General features: G+C 38.2%; 1 protein-coding gene across 1 annotated transcript in view; it reads right to left on the reverse strand.

Annotated features, from left to right (window-relative positions):
* XRCC4 (X-ray repair cross complementing 4) overlaps positions 1 to 16,162 on the reverse strand; it is a 397,398-nt gene that overhangs the window by 130,475 nt on the left and 250,761 nt on the right. The gene's annotated exons all lie outside the window — the stretch shown is intronic.

Here is a 16,162-nt window from a genome sequence, read left to right on the forward strand (position 1 = left end):
ACTACTACTACTACTACTAGAGTTTCCAAGGCTGTAAATCTTTATGGAAGTAGACTGCCTCATCGTTCTACCATGGAGTGGCGGGTGGGTTTGAACTGCCAACTTTTTGATTAGCAGCTGAATGCTTTAAACACTGCAACACAAGAGCTCCTTTTTCAATAATTAACTCCAATTACAGGTGTTCCTGGGTGGCACATATGGTTAAGCACTGGGCTACTAATTGAAAGGTTAGTAGTTCAAATTCCTGCAGCGGTATGTACCTCAGAAGACAGGCCTGGTGATCTGCTTCCAAAAATTACAGCCTTGAAAACCCTGTGGAGCAGTTCTGCTCTGCACACAGGAGGTTAGCATGAGTTGGAACTGAGCTGATGACATCTATTGCAGCAGTTGAATCAGATTCTCTCTCTCTGATGCATTCCCTCAGTTTTCCTTTTTCTCCTCATGATGTCATATCAGCTATTAAGGTTAAATAAATACACTTCTTGAGGCACCAATAATTCCTTTTTGTAATATGCCATTGGATGCCTAATGGATTGGCTGTTTGTTGCCTTTGGATGATAGTGTGTCAGGCAGTCAATTTCTATATAAAGTTTAACCATCAGCAGATAGTTCCCTTTGGAGGGTATATTTTTATTGATTGGCACTTTAGAAAACCATATGCCCTATCAATAATTCTATAGCCCTAAGTTTCTTTAAAGGACCCTGGGTGATACAGTGGTTAAATGCTTGGATGCTAAATGAAAGGTTGGCAATTTGAACCCACCAGCCACTCTGCCCCATGAGAAAAAGATGTGGTAGTCTACTTCCAGAAAGATTACCGCCTGGGAAATCCTATGGGCTAATTTTATTCTGTCCTATAATGTCATTATGAGCCAGAATTGACTTGAGGGTAACAGGTTAAGTTTCTTTAAGTTGTGTTTAGTGTGTCTCTGAACATTGGTTAAAATCTATCAAAGGCAGTCTCTGATCCCAGATATTGGGGGGGTGGGGGTGGAAAAAGGAACAGTATAGAGAAGATTTTCAAATAAGAAGGAATCTTGGAGATCACCTAGTCTACACTCATAATTGATAAACTGTAATGTTAATGAGACCCAGAGCTACTCCTTCATTAAGTCAGTTACTGCACTTTTACAAAGGGGCAGGTAATCTGCTAGATAGAGCTTGAATTATGACAAAAAGACAAACTGCACAGTCTCTGTCTCCAACGGGTTTATATCCTAGAGGATTCAGACAAATAAATCAGCAAATACTATACAGTGTGACATATGCTATAGGAGAATAAAGCAGGCAGCTACATCAGAAGGGCAGGTTGAATGAGTTTTATGAAGAATGCAACAATTGTACCATACTTTGAAGGAAATGAATGGGTCAATAAGATAAAGAAATGGAAAGGCAGGAAGCATTTGAGGCAAAGACAAAAACACTGTGAGAACTCTGTGTGGTTTAATGCTATAAAAGATGAACATTAAAAGTGGATGGAGACAAGGCCAGAGAGGGACATAAACTCAAAAGCCTACAAGTTACATAAAATTTCATACTGTGTGGGTGGGGACTGTGGCAAATGAGAGAGCCAATGTCCTCTCTAAAGGGAATATTCAGTACAGCCAATTCCCACCATATGAGAGGATAATATTCTAATTCCAAGAGAAGCCAGAAATCTCTCAATTTTCAAATTAATGTTGGTACCAAATTTTTAACAAAACACAATGCAAGCCAGACCAAACACTTATGTGAGATGAATTCTGCTAGCCATCTGTCAGTTTGCTACCTCAGGGCTAGAGAGTTAGGCAAGGGCCAGATCATGAAAGCTTACTATACTAAGCTAAGGGGTTTGGATTTTATCCCGAAAACTGTAGGGATTCATTAAGAGACTTGAAGCCAATTAACATCTGACAAGAATCACTCTGGCAGTTGTGCGGAGTCAGGTCTGGAAAGAGATATGCAACAAGGGCTTAAACGAAGGCTATGGCAGGGATGTGGAAAAGAGGAGACAGATTTGAAAAATATTAAATAAGGCATAGTGTTTAGAAAATGACCCAGGTAAAACTGGAGCCCAGGTTTCCTTCTCATAACTGTATCATATTACAAGATGTCGTTTTGGGTTGAATGTTTTTATTCTTCAGTGAATAAGATATGAAGGAGAAATTCTGCAATCATTAGCTTGAAACACCACATTTTTTTTTTCCTATAGATACCATTAGTGTAGTACACGTAAACAGAAAAGAGTATACAGACATGCCTCATTTTATTGCACTTCACTTTATTGCACCTCACAGATACTGCTTTTTTTTTCTTTTTCTTTTTTTAAAAACAAATTAAAGGTGTGTAACAATCCTGCATTGAGCCACATTTCCAACAGCATGTGCTCACTTTGTGTCTTTGTGTCACATTTTGGTAATTCTCACAATATTTCAGTCTTTTTTCATAATGCTACTGCATATTTAATAGACTACAGTATAGTGTAAATATAACTTATTTATGCACTAGGAGAGCAAAAAATTCATGTGACTAGCTTTACGGTGATATTCTCTTCATTGTGGTGGTCTGGAGAACTCACAGTATCTCTGAGATGTATCCAAACAGGTAAAATAAGAACAGAGAAAAGGAGTATGGACATTTTTCATGGACAAAAGCACCTCATGCATGCAGCATTTGGCTAACATTCTATGCCAGCTTACAATTAAACAATGGATAAAGAGATCACTAAATATTTGGTAAAGGAACAGGAAGTGCTATATCACTCACTCCATTTTCACCTTTAAAATTCTATGACTAAAAATGACTCAATTTCTAAGTTTTAGATCATCCTTACTGCGGTTAGCCTCTTCATCCTTAGTAGGAGTAAAGACTACAGCTTTAACTTGATTGGTATTTTTTTTTAGTCCAATGAATAACTGAGCCAGACAACAAGCAAGTCAAATGGAAAGTGAAATCATTAGGTGGGGTGAAGTGATGTCAAATCTGCGTGTTTTCTCTCTTAACCTTCTGGATGGGAATTTGCTTCTCCTTGTCTGACTGGCATACAAGGAGCATACAAAACCATTTGTGAAATGGCTCTGTGAATAATAAAATCTACTCATATTATGTGCTCAAGATGAAAATGCTGTATTTTTTTAATAATATATTAATTTCCTTCCAAATCTTGGTGTACAGCTGTCCTAAAGTTTCTATGTTACACAATTACAGGAGTACTGAGAGAAGCCAAAACTTCAGAAGAGAATGTGGGAGTGTGTCCTAATGTAGCTAAGCAGTGGTTTATTCTGAACTTCTACTTTGCTTGTAGTAATATTAAACTTTAAAACAATGTTGTTTTGTGGTTCCATATATTTAAAAATCATACACTAATGTGTTGGTACCAAGAGTATGCTATATATTGACAAGTCTCGGTATCCTATCTGTCAGAATCAATTATATTATACTGCAATGGCAAATAAGAGTTTCAGTGGCTTGAAACTACAAAGCATTAATTCTCATTCATACTACATGTCCATCATGTGTAGTCTGGGGGCTCCACTCCAGGTTGTTCTCATTCCAGGACCGAAGATGATAGGGTAGCCAACAACTGCAACACAGCCAGTGTCTATGACAGAAGGAAAGAGATTTCTGGCTTGGATGTTCCAGGTGTCACTTTTAATCAAAACTTGTTGGCAATAACTAGCTTCATAGCCTCATTCAACCATAACCATGAAGTATAATCCTACCACGTTCCCAGAAGGCAGAGAGCTGGAAATATTTGGCAAACATAACTAACGACTGTCAGTTACCCAAATAATCGCTCTATTATGGTTTCATGTATCTTTGTTTTCTCTACTTCAGTAGAATGTGAAGTCAGAATTTAGGATTTAAAAGGTTCCCAACAAGTTTTTTTGATTCACTGATTAAACCTGAAGAGAGGAGTTCAATTTAAAGTGTGATGCAAAAATAATTATATCCATTTAGAACATTTTTCCCAATGGTGTGTGTACGTGTGTGTGTATCTGGTTCTGAGATAATACTAAAGTTGCCAGAGAATGATTATATAGTAAAATGGTTCAAATGAATTGAGTGTCCAGAAATGAACCACCTGTCAATTAAAACCACCTAATCTACAAAATAGATATTCAAAAATTGTCTGAATCATTTCCACAGATACTATAATCTATTAAAGAATAAAGCACAGAACTCTGATACTACAAAAAAAATATCTCTTTCTATGTTTATTATATTTGCTGTTTAAAGCCTGACATTAGGAATCCTCAAGCACTGTTGGAGAGAAATAACCAACTACACTGACTGCTTCCACTTTAACATCATAGCCATTAATCCCAAATGCTAGGACTCTCAAATCTTTATCTTCAGACATCACTTCTCTCAGGAACTTCAGACTAATGTGTCTTGATATCTCCACTGTGATGTCTGTTACATATCTCAAGCTTAACCCAGACAAAACAGAACTTGTAATTTTCACGTTTCACAAACCTACTTCTTTACTCTCTTGGTACTTTGCATCTCTGTAAATGGTACCTTTTCTCCAGTTGCTTAAGCCAAAAACACACGACTCCTCCTTGATTCCTGTAAACCTAATCTAGCAGCAAGCTCTAGCAACTTTCCTACTAAAATACATACCCGGGATCTAGGGACTCCTACTTCCCTTGTTAGCCTAAGCCACTATCAACTTTTACCTGGACTACTGTAAAACCTAATTGATATTTCTGCTATCACTAACTCTGTGCCTCCAAATCCATTTTCCATATAGTGATCACAAAACTAAAATCCAAATTCATTGCCATTGACTCGGATCCAACTCATAGTGACCCTTCTTTGGGTTTCTGAGGCAGTATCACTATGGAAGGAGATTGCCCAACCTTCCTTCTGAGGAGTGGCTGGTGGGTTTGAACCACCAGCCTTTTTTTTTTTTTTTAATTGTGATTTGGGTGAAAATTTACAGAGCAAATTCACTTTCCATACAGCAGTTCACATACACTTTGTCTCATGACTTTGACCACAATTTATCACAATGCAACAGCTCCCCTCCCACTTCCTCCCGATAGTCACCTCTTCCCTGTGTCCATCTCTCCATGCACTCCTGCCCCCTGAGCTGTCTCCCTGTGCATAAGCAGCCCTTCTTTCTCCCATGATTGTTCTCTCCAAGCAGTGTATCTACCTCAGGTAAATGTTCAGCTCATATGCCTGTCTTTTATTTGGCTGGAAGCAATAAGTGTGGGTTCAATTACAGACCTGAAGGGCAGCTAGGGGCCATAGTCTCAGTGGTTCCACAGGCTCTATCAGACCAGCAAACCTGGTTCCCCCCCTTTTTTTCCTCCAAATGATTTTGAGTTTTGTTCCCCATTGTTTTCCCTCTCTTTCCAGGATCTCCTACATAGATCCCCTTCCAAGTGCTTGACAGTGGTAGCCGGGCACCATCTAGTTCTTCCGGTCTCACAGTCATATAGGCTGCAGATTGAATGGTGTACCAGTCACTAGGACTAATTGTTTCCACGAATTTTTGGTTTTCTTCATTCTTCTTTGATCTGGACAAGAAGAGACCTATCATTGCATCTATATGGCAGCTTGCAAGCTTTTTAGATCCCAGTCACTGCTTGCCAAAGTAGGAGATGGAACAATGTTCTGTGTAGTATGTTATGCCAATTGAGCTTGATGTCCCCTGTGACTATGGTCTCGAGCCCACAGGTTCAACTACTCGGTCCCTCTGGGTACAACCTTGACCCTTGTCAGCTCTACTATACACCTGGGAATTCAGATCACACACATAAACTTATAGGACCATTGTCTGCCAACCCTATACATGTTCTTGGGTACACTTCCCACTTCATAGACATAGCTACTAGTTCAGCCTGTCCACTCGTCTATCTACCCGCATATTGATGCTTGCCTTCACTGACAATGCAGCACTATATGTGCAAAAGGGTTCATCTTTGTTGTCTGTACCTCCCATGTCTCTCTCTATGTCTTTCTTTTCCTCAATGCCATTATATTGAACACACACATTTGGTACATTGCTCTCTCTTCACCCCAATCAATACTTATCTCTATCTATCTAACAGTGTTCCCTCCTCTACCCTCCCATCCCTGGTAACCAAAAAGAAAATGTCCTTCCATAGATAAACCTTTCATTGACTCTTACAATAACGGATTAATACAATATTTGTCCTTTTGTGATTGACTTATTTCACTCAGCATAATGTCCTCCAAGTTCATCCACATCATGTGGTGTTTTCCAGATTCTACATTATTCTTTAGCGTTGCATAGTATTCCATTGTGTGTATGTACCATCGTTTGGTTATCCATTCCTCAGTTGATGGACAACTAGGTTGTTTCCATCTTTTGGCTATTGTGAATAGTGCTGTGATGAACATGGGTGTACATATGTCTGTTCTTGTCATGGCTCTCACTTCTTTAGGATATATACCGAGTAGTGGAATGAACCATCAGCCTTCTGATTAGCAGTCAAGTGCCTAGGCACTACATTACCAAAAACAAATATCAGACCTATCATTCCCCTCCTTGAAAAGCCCTGCATGGTCTGTCCTCATCTTTGTCACTGACCAGACATTTATATCACAAAGCGCTCCTTTTCTTTCCCATTACAATGGTCATTATTATCCCTTCAATATGTTAGGGCTCAGTGTCACCTCAGGGCCTTTGCTTTAGCTTTTCCTCCCCACCTTTGCAGGGATGTCTTCTAGTCATTTAGGCTCAGTTTAAATGACATTCCCTCAGAGTGACTTTTCTTGACCACTTTATCTAAAACCAAAACAACAACAACAACAAAAAAAAAAACCCACTGTTATCAAGTGGATTCTGACTTATAGAGAACCCCATTGGGTTTCCAAGGCAGTAAATTCTTTACAGAAGCAGATTGCCTCATCTTCCTTCCACAGAACAGCTGGAAGATTTGAACCACCAACCTTCTGGTAAGTAAATGCTTTAAGCACTGTGCCACCGGGGCTCCATATTCCATGTAAAGAGGAACGAGTTTATCACTCTCTCACATCACCCTGTTTTAATTACCTGTATACTTGTAGAAACTGAAAGTACTATAGACTGCCAGAAGAGCTAAAAAATCTATCCTAGAAGAAATATAGCTGGACTGCTCTTTGGAAGCAAGAATGGCCAGACTTTGTCTCACCCACTTTGGTCATCTTGTCAGAAGGGACCATTTCTTTCAGAAGGATATAATGCTTAGTAAAATGGAGGGTCAGTGAAAGAGGGGAAGGCTCTCAATGACATGGATTGACACAGTATCTGCAACGATGGGCTCATATATAGCAGGGATTGTGAGGCTGGCACAGTACCAGGCACTATCTCATTCTACTGTGCACAGGGCCACTATAGGTGGTGCTGATTCGACGGCACCTAACAACAACAACAACATACTTGTAAAGATTTTCAGTGGCCAATATTTTCAGAAGAGGATGGCCTCATCCTTCTTCCTAGTCTGTCTTAGTCTGGAAGCTCTGCTAAAACCTGTCCACCATGAGTGACCCTGCTGGTATTCAAAATACTGTTGGCATAGCACAAGAATCACAGCAACATGCAAGCCACCACTGTACGACAAACTGACAGATGAGTGGTAGAGAAGGGTGCTTGGTACAGTGAAGCATTAGAGAAAACAGGAAAGATCCTCAGCGAGATGTATTGACACAGTGGCAACAACAATGGGCTCAAACACAGCAGGGATTGTGAGGATGGCACTGGACAGAGCAACGTTTCATTCTGTTGTACACAGGGTCACTATAAGTCAGAATCGACTCGATGGCACCGAACAACAACAACATACTTGTAAACTCCATCAGAAATTTGAAACTCAGCTGTGTTGTTAACTACCATATCCTCTGTGCCTCATATTATGAGAACTTCATAATAGGTTCTCAGTAAATATTTGTTGAAAGTACGTACATGATAGGACTATGTTCAATGTACATGATACTGTGTATGAGCAGGCAAGGTATCAAAGTTCATGTGACAATACTTCTAAATTCATCCCTGTATACTTTATAACTAATCTGGAATTCTGGATGATAACATCATGAGGTCACAAGACAGAAAACATAAAAAATAGAAACTAAAAGTTGTGGTATAATTTTACCACAAATAATTGAGTTGACTTGGAGATTAATCTTCATTCAAACCTATACAATTAGATGCTGGAAGGAGAAAAATAAAATGAAGAAGATAATAGCTACAGTAACACAACGCAACACACTGCCACTGAGTCAGATCCAACTCACAGCGATCCCTCCTTGGGTTTCTGAGGTGGTATCTCTACGGAAGTAGATTGCCCAGTCTTCCTTCTGAGGAGTGCCTGGTAGGTTTGAACTGCCAGCCCTCTGATTAGCAGTCACATGCCTTAGGCACTACACCACCAGATCTCCCATAGCTACAGTAGTTACAAATATAAGCATTTACCCTGTGTTGGGCACTTAATATTTGTAATCTTAATATTTTTAATGAGTAGATATTGTTATTCCCATTTTAGAAATTAGAATATTGAGACTCAGAGAGCTTGAGTAGCTTGCCCCAAATCACACTACACATAACTGTCAAAGTTAGGAGGTAACCCTAATCTCTTAACTCTTTATTCTATGCTATGCCTTTACAAGGCAGTTGTATGGTGAATTTTGACTGTGGTACAACATCAATTACAACTGTAAAATCACTCCTATGATATATAGGACTGAAAAGTGTAACAATAGAAGCAAGGGAACACCCAGCATTAAAGGAAAGGTATTCTTTGAATAGGCCACATCACATCTGAGATTTAAGTGCACTCCAGGGGCATGTCTTTACATGGAACACCAGCAAATTTCATGCACTGAGTGAAAAGCAACACCAACCAAGAGTGTGTTATATATAAGAAATATTAATGAATTCAGGATCTTAAAGCTATTAGAAGGAAAAATTCAGAGGGATGAAATGTTCTTCAAATAAAATGGCATATCTTTTTTTTCATATTTTACTTTAAATTTTTTATTGTGATTTGGGTGCAAATTTACAAAGCAGATTCATTTTACACTCAACAATTCATACACATTTTGTTACATAGCATCAAATATAATCTCCATAATGGAACAGCCCTCCTCTTACCTCCTCCCTATGATTATCCCTTCCCTATGTCCTTTTTATCTATACATTCCTGTCTGTTTGGCTTCCCCTTATGGAAATACTGCCCTTCTGATTTCTGATATGTCATGTTTACTGTTCTAAGGGGTACACCTCCCCATGATAGGTGTTCAGCTCGTAGGTCTTTATATTGTTTGGCTGGGAGTTAACCCATGGGAATGAGTCCAATTTCAGATCCAAAGGCTAAGCTGGGGCAGTTTCACCAGTCTCTGTCTGACCAGCAACTCTGGTCATTTTTGTGTTTTTGAATTTTGTTTCAAATTTTTCCTCCCACTCTATCCAGAATCCCCAATTTTGGTTCCTTTTTGAGTGGTTGGCATTGCTAGCCAGGCACCATCTAGCTCTTCTGATCTCAGCGTTGTGTAGATGGAGGCTCCCAAGGCACATTATTGCCATGGGCTAACTGTTTCCAAAAGTCTTTGACTTTCTTCAATCCTCTTTGCTTTTTGCAAGGAGAGACCAATAGTTGCATCTTAGGTGGCTGCTTGTAAGCTTTAAAGATCTCGGTTTCTACTCACCAAAGTAGGATGTAGAACAATATTTTTATGTACTATGTCGTGCCAATTAAGCTTGATGTCCCTGAAGACCATGGTCCAGAGCCCATAGGCCAAACAACTCATTCCTTCAAAGTGCTTGGTTGTAGCTAAAATCTACACCAAACTTCTCCCCTGTTAGTTCTATAATGCATATGGATATTTTTGTAGCACACACAAATATGCATGTAGGAATATCATCATCCTAATTTAATCTATGGTCATGGCTATATTCTCATTGTAAAATGGCACTATATCTTATTTAGAGATCCCTGGGTAGTGCAAATGGTTTGCACACAATCAGTAACCTAAATGCTGGTGGTTCAAACCCATCCAGTGGCACCACAGAAGGGCCTGGTTATCTGCTTCTGTAAAGATTACAACCCAGAATCCTATGAAGCAGTTCTATTCTGTAAAATATGGGGTCCTTTTGAGTAGGAATTAATGATAACAACAACATTTTTTTTTTTTAATCTTCTTTGGGGATTGGATCCTACTTGTAGGTTTAAGGTGATAATAAAATTGTCCTGAAAAATTTCTTTGAATAATAATTTATTTCAGCATGATATACGAATTTCAATAGGTTTAACATCACAAAGATTTCTTCCTACATTGGGACAGACTGCATTTATTTCTCAATGAAAAGTAGAAAATGTAAAGTAGCTGCTTCGTGTTTAGTAGCCATGTTGCATGAAGAAGATTTATCTTTCAATGCACTGCTCATATTATAAAAGGATAATGGGAAAGGATAATGAGGCTGGAGGCTAAGGCACCAATGTTTTGAATACCAGCAGGGTTCCCATGGTGGACAGGTTTCCACGAAGTTTCCAGACTAAGACAGACTGGGGCCATCCATTTCTGAAAGAATTGGCCACTGAAAACCTTATAAATAGTGAAACACTGTCTAATATATTACTGGAAAACTTCATGAAGAAACGTGAAACATTGTCTGATACAGTGCTGGAAGATGAGCCCCTCAGATTGGAAGGCACTCAGAATACGACTGGGAAGAGCTGCCTCCTCAGAGTAGACTGAACCTTAATGATGTGGATGGAGTAAAGCTTTTGGGATCTTCATTTGCTGATGGGACACAAAATAGGAAGAAATAGCTGTGAACATTCACTAATAATTGAAATGTAGAACGTATGAAGTATGACTATAGGAAATTGGAAGTTGTCAAAAATGAAATGGAACCATAAAGATCAATCAATTAGACATTAGTGAGCTGACATGGATTTTATGGACCACTTGGAATCAGACAATTGTATAGTCTACTATGCCAGGAATGACAAATTGAAGAGGAATGGCATGACATTCATCATCAAAAAGAACATTTCAGTATTTATCCTGAGGTGCAATGCTGTGATAGGATAATATTCATGCACCTACAAGAAAGATCAATTAATATGATGATTATTCAAATTAACACACAACCTTCAAAGCAAAAGATGAAAAAATTGAAGATTTTTATCAACATATGTAGTTTGAAATTGACCAAGCATGCAATCAAGATATATAGATTATTACTGGTGATTGCAATGCAAAAGTTGGAAACAAAGAAAAAGCATTGATAGTTGGAAAACATGGGCTTGGTGATAGAACTGATGCCAGAGATTGCATGATAGAATTTTGCAAGACCCACCACTTATTCATTGCAAATTAACTTTTTTCAACAACATACATGGAAGCTATACACATAGACCTCGCCAGGTGGAATACAAAGAAATCAATTTGACTATGTTTGTGGAAAGAGGTCAAAACAAGGCCAGCAGATGACAGTGGAACAGACTATAAATTCCTCTTTTCCAAATTCAATTTGAAGCTGAAGAAAATTAAAGTAAGTCCGGAAGAACCAAAATATCACCTTGATTATACCCCACCTGAATTTAGAGACCATGTGAAGAACAGATCTGATGCACTGAATACCAATGACTGAAATCAGACAATTTGTGGGATGACATCAAGAACATCATACTGGAAAAAAAGCAAAGAGTCATTAAGAAGACAGAAAAGGATGAAAAGACCAAAATGGAGATCAGAAGAGACTCTGAAACTTGTTCTTAAATGGAGAGTAGCTAAAGTGAATGGAAGCAATGATGAAATAAGTGTACAGAAGATTTCAAAGTGCAACTCAAGAAGGCAAAGTATTACAATGAAATGTACAAAGATGTAGAATTAGAAAAGCAAAGGGGAAGAACACGTCTGACACTTCTCAAGCTGAAATAAGAGAGGAAATATTCAAGTCTTGAGTTGTAATATTGAAGGATCCTATGGGTATAATATTGGATGATGCAGGAAGCATCTAAAGAAGATGGAACTACTGGTCAAACCCTTGAGACAATGGCCCTAATCACCCTGTGGGCTTCCAGCCAAACAACAGATGGGCATATAAAGTGAGTATTTATACCAGGTAGGTACACTCCTTAGAACAGTCAACCATGGGAGACTAGAAAGGATGTATTTGCACGGGAGACAGCTCAGAGGGCAGGAATACATAGAAAAGGAGGACATAGGGAAAAGGTTACCAGAGGGAGGAAATGGGAAGAGAGCTGTTACATTGCAGAGAATTGCAATGTCATGAAACAAAATGTGTATGAATTGCTGTATGGAAAATGAATTTGCTCTGTAAAATTTCACCCAAATCACAGTTTAAAAAAAAAGAAAGAAAAGAAGAAGAAGGAGGAGAAGGAGAAGGAAGGAAGGAATACACAGAGTCATTGTACTAAAAAGAATTGGTTGATGTTCAATAACTTGAGGAGGTAGCATAGATCAAGAATAATGGTACTAAAGGAAGAAGTCTAAGCTGAACTGAAGGAGCTGGTGAAAAACAAGGGTCCAAAATTGCTGGAATACCCACTGGAATGTTTCAATAAATGGTTGCAGCACTGGACATGCTTACTCATAAATGTCAGGAAATCTGGAAGACAGCTATGTGGTTAACTGATTGGAAGAGAACCATATTTATGCCCATCCCAAAGAAAGATGATCCAATAGAATGTGGAAATTATCGAACAACATCATTAACATCACACAGATGTAAATTTTGTTGAAGATAATTCAAAAATGGTTGCAGCAGTAAATTGACAAGGAAATTCCAGAAATGAAAGCTGGATTCAGAACAGGATGTGGAAAAGGGATATCATTGTTGAGTCTGATGGATCTTAGCTGAAACCAAAGAATACCAGAAAGATGCACCTGTATTTCACTGACAACACAAAAGCATTTGATTATGTAGATCATAACAAACACATAATTGTGTACATGAGGTAGCTGTACATAGACCAAGAGGCTGTCATTCCAACAGAATAAGGGAATGCTGCATGGTTTAAAATGAGGAAGGGCATGGATCAAGGTTGCATCGTCTCACCATACTTATTTAAACTGTATGCTAAGCAAATAATTTGAAAAGTTGGAATATATGAAGAGGAACGTGACATCAGGACTGGAGGAAGTCTAAACAACTTAAGATATGCAGATGACACAATTGTGCCTACTGAAAGTGAAGATGACTTGAAGCACTTACTGATGAACATCAAACAGTATAGTCTTTAGTATGTATTACATCTTAACATAAAGAAAACAAAAATCCTCACATCTGGACCAATAAAAAAAAAAAATAAACAATCAATGGAGAAATGACTGAAGTTGTCAAAGATTTTATTTCACTTATATCCACATTCAGCACCCAAGGAAGTAGCAATCAAGACATCAGGTATTGTACTGCACTGGAAAAAAAAAGCTGCAAAAGACTCCTTTAAAATGTTGAAGAACAAAGATGTTACTTTGAAGACTTAAGGTGTGTCTAACCCAAGCCACGGTATTTTCAATCACCTCACGTGCATGTGAAAGCTGGACAATGGAGAAGGAAGACTAAAGAAGAATTAATTGATGCCTTTGAATTGTGGTGTTGGTGAAGAATACTGAAATACCATGGTATGGCAAGAAGAATAAACAAATCTGTGCTGGAGGAAGTGTAGCTGGAGTTCTCCTTAGAAGTGAGAATGGCCAGACTTTGCCTCATATACTTTGGTTATGTTGTCAGAAGGGACCATTCCCTGGAGAAGGGTATCACGATTGCTAAAATGGATGGTCAGAGAAAAAGGGGCAGACCCTCAAAAAGATGGATTGACACCTCAAGCACAGCAAGGATCATGAGATTGGGTAGTGTTTTTTCTTTTGTACACAGGGTTGCTGTAAGTTGGAATTGACTATTTAGCACCTAACAACAACAACAACAATGAGAAATGAGACAGATGGGGGGAAAGAGACACATATTTCTGATTTCACACTCATTCTGGGACATAAACGTGAGTGTAATGCTCAACACTATTTAAATTTTTCTTTTACCTATTCCTCCTTGCAACACCTTTTATTTTTTTAGTGAGAGAGGGGTCAGGAAAGTATATGCTGAATAGGTCTAAATAACATGGACATAGAACATGACATAGAACAGAACACGTAAGATGACATCATTGTTAATTTCAGATGGTTCCTGGCTCAAAGCAAAGAACACCAGAAAGATGTTTACTGTGTTTCATTGACTATCCAAAGGCAATTTATTGTGTGGATCATAAGAAATTATGGATAACATTACAAAGAATGTGAATTCAAGAGCTCATACATAACCTGTACAAAGACCAAGACACAGTTGTTCAGACAGAACAGTGAGCTACTGCATCATTTAAAATCAGGAAAAGTGTATGCCAGGGTTGTGTCCTTTTATCCTATTTATTCAATCTGTATGCTGAGGGAATAATCTGAGAAGCTGAACTACATGAAGAACATGGCATCAGGACTGGAGGAAGACTAATTAATAACCTGTGGTATACAGATGGTACAACCTAGCTAGTTAAAAGCAAAGACTTGAAGTACTTACTGATGAAGATGAAAGAGTACACCCTTCAGAATGGATTACACATGAAATTAAAGGTAACAAAAATCCTCACAACTGAACTAATAAGCAACATTATGATAAACGGAGGAAATACTGAAGTTGTCAAAGACTTCCTTTTCCTTGGATCCACAACAAGCAAAGACATCACTTAGAAGACTAAGTTGTGTCTTACCCAAGGCAAGGTATTTTCAATCGCCTCGTATACATGTGAAAGCTGGATAATGAATAAGGAAGACTGAAGAATTGATGCATTAGTATTATGTTATTGGCAAAGAACACTGTGTATACCATGGACTGCCAGAAGACTGAACAAATCTGTCTTGTAAGAAGCATAGCCAGAATGCTCCTTAGAGGCAAGGGTGGCAGTACTTCATCTCACCTTCTTTGGACAAGTTATCAGTAGGGTTCAGTCCGGGGGGAAGAATATCATTTTTGGTGAAGTAGAGGCTTAGTGAAAAAGAGGAAGACCCTCAATGAGATGGAATAACACAGTGGCTGCAATAATCAGCTCAAATATAGCAATGATTGTGAAGATGGCGCAGGACTGGGCATTATTTCATTCTGTTGCACATAGGGTCATTATGAAGCAAAACTGACTCAGTGGTAGCTAACAACAACAATATGGTGAATACGCCCAAATTATACGAACAAATAACATAATACCACTATATATGAATGACTTTAATGAGGAAGATTTACCTGCTATGATACAGAAGGCAGAACTATGGCCAACGGGTGGATATTACTGTGTGGAATGTGCTTTCACTTAAAGCAACGTACCTTTTATTCGACAAAAAAAAATTAATATAGAAGTTACATGGCCACATATTTTAGAATAGATAATCCAATTTCTTTCAATACTAAGAAAATATCTGAAACAAGTGAACAAAATTAAAGGAAAATAGAAAAACCAAGAATTACTTTTGCTACTTTATTCACATTACTGCTCTCTTTACCATTTGTTATCCAACTGGCAGTTTAATAAGCAGTAAATTTAGCATTCCTAGAGTAAACAGTTATCTAGGATATCCCTAAAATTCAGATTGAACGAATCACTGAATTGGATGCCATATCATGGCAGATTATTTAAAATGTTGATATGATTACACTAATTTTAAAGTTTAGAGAGAAATAAAAAAGACAGCGGAAACTTAAATAAAAGACTATCGATGCCAAGAGAAACGAGTTTTCACAGTTTCAGGTGACTGAAACCAACATAAAATTTTAATTGGGTTCACTGAAAAGACAAGGTACAGTAAGTAGTGTCTTTGAGAGGTAGCCCAGGAATGCATTCTGCTTTTCTGTATCTACCTTGTACCTGTTTGCATTTGAAGAATATTTTATTATGCAAAAATTCTTGTTTTACCTATCTGCCTTACTTGCTAACACTGCAGGAAAAAAAGGAACACTACAGTGCATGCCCCTTCCTTCCTTCCTTTTGTCCTCTATCCCTCCTACATTGTCTTTCAAAATTCTTTCATGATTTCTTAGTTTGATTATTTTATTTATTTTTTTATTGTGATTTGGGTGAAGATTTACAGAGCAAATTCACTTTCCATACAGCAGTTCACATATACTTTGTCTCATGTCATTGACCACAGTTCACCACAA

Source organism: Orycteropus afer, unplaced genomic scaffold, assembly GCF_000298275.1.
Source record: "Orycteropus afer afer isolate SDZICR_OR568_19922 unplaced genomic scaffold, OryAfe1.0 scaffold00276, whole genome shotgun sequence".
NCBI classification, from domain to species: Eukaryota; Metazoa; Chordata; class Mammalia; order Tubulidentata; family Orycteropodidae; genus Orycteropus; species Orycteropus afer.